The sequence below is a fragment of the Raphanus sativus genome, chromosome 3, assembly GCF_000801105.2.
Source record: "Raphanus sativus cultivar WK10039 chromosome 3, ASM80110v3, whole genome shotgun sequence".
NCBI lineage: Eukaryota > Viridiplantae > Streptophyta > Magnoliopsida > Brassicales > Brassicaceae > Raphanus > Raphanus sativus.
The window spans coordinates 2,889,113-2,895,906 of record NC_079513.1 but is presented as its reverse complement, the minus strand read 5'-3'; the positions used below and the strand labels follow the sequence as shown (position 1 = coordinate 2,895,906).

The 6,794-nt window shown below is 32.7% G+C and overlaps 1 pseudogene; it reads right to left on the bottom strand.

Moving 5' to 3' along the window:
- Nucleotides 1-4,588: 4,588 nt before the first annotated feature.
- On the bottom strand, nucleotides 4,589-6,302 carry LOC130509505 (F-box/FBD/LRR-repeat protein At5g18770-like; annotated as a pseudogene).
- Between the last annotated feature and the right edge of the window lie 492 nt (nucleotides 6,303-6,794).

Genomic DNA, 6,794 nt, shown 5'->3' with positions numbered 1-6,794 from the left:
AGCTAGGCAAACAGTTTATAAAACAATAAATAATATGAAAGCAATGTGAATAAGGCAGTTGTTCGATTGGTTGAGGTTGTAAGCAATAAGAATAAATAGCTAGACTTACGGATCTATCAATCAAGAGATGCAAAACTACAATCAAGGATGCTAAAGGTTTTATAGATATAATTCAAGAACTTTATTTCAATAAGCAAGTAATCCAGTTTTCATATGCAGTTACTAATCAGATGTATGAATCCTATGTTCTAGCTGTCGCGTGCGAACAAGGAGACAAGGAGTGAGCGTCGATCGATGCTATGGCCGTTATGGTGAACGTAATATGTACGGTTCACAAATTTATAAAGGATACTATCAAACACTGAAAACATGTAGTAGTTTTTAGGACTACTTAACCAATACCATAACACTATATTCCTCATTTGCATATGCAAATATAGAATCAAAGGAGAACATGCATAAATCCATAAAAATTGTACAACTCTAATTTGTCAAAACATGTAAATTAAAAATCAAACCCCGCGCTTGTACGGAGGCTACACCCCTATTAAAAATAAGAAACTTATGGTAGAATAATCATAATTTAACGCTAATGTTTTAGAGCACATCTTGATATCAAAGACAAGAAATCATAAGGAACATTTCAAAATATATAAAAGTGCATGTATATGTTGACAAGAAAAGAAAAGCATGTAAATAAAATAAACATTTTAGCTATCTATGAAATATTTTAAACAATTTTACAATTTTTTTTTGTCATCAACATAAAATAGACTCATATAGACTCTGTAAACTACACTGGTAGCTTTGCATCCAAATGAACGACGAAAGACGCATGTTTTCTTGCACTGTGTGTTAGACTATCCGCCTTCACATTCTTCGTCTGAGGTAAATGAATGATCTCTGAGCTATGAAAACTTCTTCTGAGGGTCTTGATATCTTCCAAATAAGTTGCAAAAGCAGACCATTCTTCTGGTGTCAAAAACCATATTCATCAATTGAGAACAATTGGTTGCAAAGTTGACCCGAAACTGGCATAAATTTTTCATACACTCCATTGCCCAAATTAGCGCTTCCACCTCTGAGTGAAGAGGAGATAGACTATTCCTGACATTTTTTGCACCCATCAAACTGTGGAAGCCCTCTAAAGTACTATACCATCCTTGATCGGAGAAGAAATCATTTTCTTTCCAAGAACCGTCGGTGAAACACCAGCGACCTGGGATTACCTGTAAATTCAGAACCTCTGCATATTGTGTTTCCCTTTGTATAACAAGACTTGTGCTTCAGCCCAAAGTGTTGATTCTGTTTCCGCAATTTTGAGCATTTCTCTAGGGTCAATGTCTAAGTTACTAAAAACCTTGCTGTTATTTCCTTTCCATATGTACCATAGAATCCATACAAATTGATGATCTTCTATTTTTGGATTAACTCTCCAAAATAGATGGTCCATATTTGTGAAAAGAGAACTAGTGGGAAAAATATCATTATTCAGCGGAATCTGCGAGAGCGCCTACACCTGACGCACTGGAGGACATTCGAAAAACACATGATTTGTCGATTCCTCCTTAGCTCCCCATCTATCACAGTACATATCCCCTTTCAGTCCTCTCGCTTGCAGATTTTTCTTAACTGAGATACATCCTAATACCAATTGCCACAAGAAGTGTTTGATCTTTGGGGGACACCGCACTTTCCAACAGAAAGCTTTGAGCAAATCGAGTGTAGGCCCAAACACTACCGCTGGTTTTTTCTTGTCCGAGTAAACCCATTGAATTTGGTTACCTGATTTAACCGAATTTTCCCATTTTCCTTAAAATTCCATCCATCTCTATCCACCATCTGAGTCCTGCTCAGTGGTATGCTTTCGATTATTTTTGAATCCTCTGGATCCACAATTGCCTGAATTACCTGCGAGTTCCAAGTTCGCGAAGCTGAATCAATAAGAGAGTCAACTGTAAGGTCGGGGTAACTATTATGGTGGTTTTTATTTGCTGGTCTCGGGCGAGTGGTTGGGAGCCGGAGATCATTCCATACAGATATAGACGATCCTGATCCCGCCCTTTTAATAAGTCATTTGCTAACCAGAGATCTAGCAGAAACAATATTCCGCCAACCGTATGACGGAGAATAAGATCGGATCGGTTCAGGGGGTGATGCATTCCTATAATACCGTCCTTTAAAGACTCTAGCGAATAATGTATATGGTTTCTCAATCAGACGCCATAGTTGTTTACCAAGCATTGCCGTGTTAAAATCAAGTGAGGTCTTTAAAACCCAAACCCCCTTCGTCCTTATCTTTACATACTTTATCCCATAATTTCCAATGCATACCTTTTGTACTACCCCATGGGCTCCACCAGAATTGTGCTACTTCACTGGTCAGTTTCTTTACAGTTGCCTTTGGGAGACGATAACATGACATAACGTGATTTGGTAAGGCCGTAACTACTAATTTAATAATCACCGCCTTCTCTCCTTTAGTGAAAAACTTAAAAGTCCAGCCGTTAACCTGTTGTTCATGCGTTCCTCTACAAAACCAAATACCTGAATCTTAGATCCTTCTAAATTCTCTGGCTGTCCCAAGTATGATCTCATTCCTCCTATATTCTGAATTTCCAAGATATCCTGCAGCTCTTGTCTACTATATTCATTCTTGTGTCCAAATTGGATCGAGGATTTCTAAAAATTTATTAGTTGACGTGATACAGCCTCATAATCCCTTAATATCCTAAGGATGGTCTGACACTCTTCTTTTTGTGACTTATAAAAGAAGAAACTATTATCTGCAAAGAGAAAGTGAGATATCGGTGGATAAGCTCTGGCCACCTTCATTCCAGTTAGATATTTTTTTCTCTCAACTTTTTTAATATTTGCGATTAAAACCTCGGTACACATGATAAACATATACGGTGATAACGGATTTCCTTGGCATAAAACCTTATGAGGGATTATAAGACCACGGTGTTGACCATTTAGTAAAACCCGATATTGAACTGATGATATATACTCTATCATTAACTGAACCCAGTGTGAGTCAAAACCCATTTTGAATAGCACTGCCTGAATAAAATCACATTCCATCCTATCATATGCTTTGCTCATATCCGTATTGATTGCCACGTTAAATTATTTCCCACGTCAATACAAAAACAAGATTACACTTTAACAAAACTTATGGCATTACAAAATAAGAACTCTATAACACGTGAAAGAAAATAAACATAAGCATACAGTAAAAATTTAAAGATATCATTTACTGAGATGGTAACTAAAATGAAAGCATATATTATCTTTTACTGAGAATAAATTAAAATTATCAGGTGGTATCTAAATTTTAAAATATCTTAAAAATTGATTATTTAATTGTTTCATTCATTTATTCATGTGCGGGTACAACCCTAGTATCTTTATATAAATACATTGTAACTGATATTTTCAAATCACTAATCTATCTATTCTATTAAAAGAGAAGTCATGATTTCCTTTCATGTATAATTTTTTTTAAAAAATGGATCTTCCTTAGAAAATCATATTTTATTTTTTTCTAACTAATATTTTGGCATCATTAAAATATTACATTTATATACTCAATAAATATAACAACTTCACCTATAAAACTGTTTTAGTTTTATTTTTAATTATATCAAATTTATTGACAAAAATCTAACAAAATCCTACTAAAATTTTAAATATTTTGATATAATAATGCATCATTAATTTCGTAATTAACAGCATAATATTATTCAAATTAGTTTTAGTTAAGATCTTATTATAAAACAATACTTAAAAATTTATATGCTATTTTCATAAATTTCTAATCATAGTCTATACTATATTAAATAGAAGTACTATATGAACTAAATAGAAAAATTATATTAAATTAATAAATTAACTTATTTATTTTTTAAAAATCTTTCATTTAAAATATCATTCACCATTAAAAGGTATTTAAATTTGTAAACCATGTATAAAATTTAATAAAATAATAATTCTCAATTACTTAAACATAAAAATATATTGACTTATAAAATCCTGATATATACTAAAACTATACATGCTAAATTATATTTTTCAAACACAGAAAGAAAATATAAAATTTTCTAAACAAATATCTATTCTACGGTATAACTAAATAAATTTTAAGAGACATTTTGTATGCAAACAGTAGAAATTAAAATATATATTTTAAGGGGTTTATCTATTTGATTATTTCAGATTATAATTTATATAATTACAAAGTAAAATGTGTAAAACTGGATCTCTTAACAAACCAATATTTTATTTCTTATCTTATATATTAAAATAGAAATCATGATTTATTTCATGTGTGATATTTAAAAAAACAAATTAAAATTTTGGTTTTATTATTAAACGCAAATTCAATAGAACAAATATATTCTAAAAGTAATATATAGATGATGATTTGAAATAATTAATTAATTTACAGTACGAAAAATATAAAATTATTGTATTTAAAAGATATATACATTTGAATAAATAAGCAACCTTAAAATATATACTAATTATATAAAATAAATTGTGCAGATCCAGATCTAGTTCAGTATTTTATACTTTAAAAACTTCATATTTGAATGATAAAAAATGTTATTTTAACATAATAAATCAAACAATTTCTTTATTGAGGACAGCTCCTTAGTAAAACTTCAAACTGACACAAATTAGAGCGCCCGGGAGAGTCAAATCGTTGTTTCACGAGAACAGGGTCGTGTTTCTTTTCGTCAGACACATCCAAACGTAGAACGAGCTTCTTTAGTGATGTAGCGTTGCCCAGAAAGTATCTAACTACTTCCTGTTCTGTTGCTTCCTCCGTGATCGTGGTTTCAATTTCAACGTATTCGATGGACGATACCAAACAAATAGGCAGCCTACGGGAAAGACTACCCGTCACTGCCTCTTCAATATCATCATAACTCAATATCTGCCATAACACAAAATAAATCGACAAAACCCAAACTGATCAACAAAAAAGCCTTCCTTAGGTCAAAAAGTTACAAAGTTCAAAGAAAGTCACTACTTACCAAGGTCAAACGTTTCAGATTCGGGCAGCTCTTAAGAAGGATTGGCAATAATATAAGACAGCCCCCTAACCATATAGTGGCACGCAGAGTGGTCAAGCCATGAAAACTTGGGTAGTGGGTACATGTCCCGAAGAAAATAGATAGACTGCGAGCAAAGAAAAGAAGTCAAGAGAACACAAAGTGAGAAAATAAAATAATGGTAATGGGAAGATAGCTTTTATCATCAGTTTGATTATACCAAAAGAGTACTCTCTGCGAGTGTCACATCTTCTACAGCTGAAAAATTCTTGAGAAAATTATAGATGATATTTCTTTCCGATAAGTCATAGTGCCTCAGTCCAAAGCAGATATCGATATGAACCTTGATAGAGCCACTCATTCTTTTTATCTCGAAGCTTTTGAACTGGCAATTTTTGAGACTCAAGTGTTCGAGCCTCGGAGTACCAAGAACCACATCGTGAGCGAATATAACAGAGTCTAAGTCCATAATCTTGAGACATGGTAAGGAAAGAGACGCAAAATCATTCAGCCTAATGCCAGAGAGCTTTAAGGATACCAATGACTCACACGCACTAAGGGTTAAGGGTATACCAATACTGCCACAATTATCTACATGAAAATGCTGAATCTTGAACTTCATCACTTCAACGAGACACGGCTCATAAAGAGAGAGATCGTTATCATAGGCAATGAATAGATTGAATTCACTCAAGCTCTTGACATTTAGAAGAAACTTGCTGATGAAATCAACACACGCTTTGTCGGTTGGGAATTTGTAGTTATCTAGTTCTAACCTAAGAACCCATTTCCAAGGATCTCTCCATCGGGAGGACAAGAAGCTTGTCGAAACAGCTTCCTTCCACGTTAGAAAGCTAAGTATATGACATAGCAAAGAGTCAGGTAATAAGCTTATCCTATCGTTCCCTCTGCTAGTTCCTACTTCCTTTCCAAGTGACGATCCTGAAATTGGAACAACAAGTTACTAGTTGCTGGCGCGTGGACAAACAGGATTGTTACTAGACGTGAGATAGTCTTACGTTTTGGTTCTGTAATAGACATCTTGCACAGAGAAGATTAAAGAACAAGCCGAGACACAAAGAAGGTTAGAGTAAGGCACGAAAACAGACGCGGTACGGCGGCAGCAAAATATTCTTTAGAAACCTAATACAAAAGAGAACGAAAAGGTTACAAATAGGAAACTCAAAAGGTTTTATAACTTTTGTGTCTCAAAAATAAAATCTTCCTTTTATAGTTTTTACTTTTAAGTGACTTGTGGTGACGTCTCAATTTCTTATAATTTGATTTGTCTAAAGTTTTTAATTTTTGTTTACTTTTAAAACACCCTAAAGAATAAAGATAGATAACTAATCCTAACTAACGAAATCGTATCAACTCTCTCTTCTCTATCTCAACTAAGATTAAACCCGCCCTACAGACAGGTAAACAAATATACAAATTATTTAAATATATTTAAAATGTTTAATTTATTTTAGATAAAAATTAAATTAATTTTTATATTTTTATTACGTAAAATTTGTCTATTTATTTTATAAATTATAAACTTAGATAATATAATCTAATTATTTTACAAATCAAATTACAAATCATAAAATATACTTTTTAAGTTTATTCTAATTTAGTTTCTAACAATATGTCACTTCGATTATTTTTTAACAAAAAAACTAGGGATGTTCAATCCGGATATCGGTTCGGTTTCGGTTCGGTCTTTTCGGTTTTTCGGTATTTCGGTTA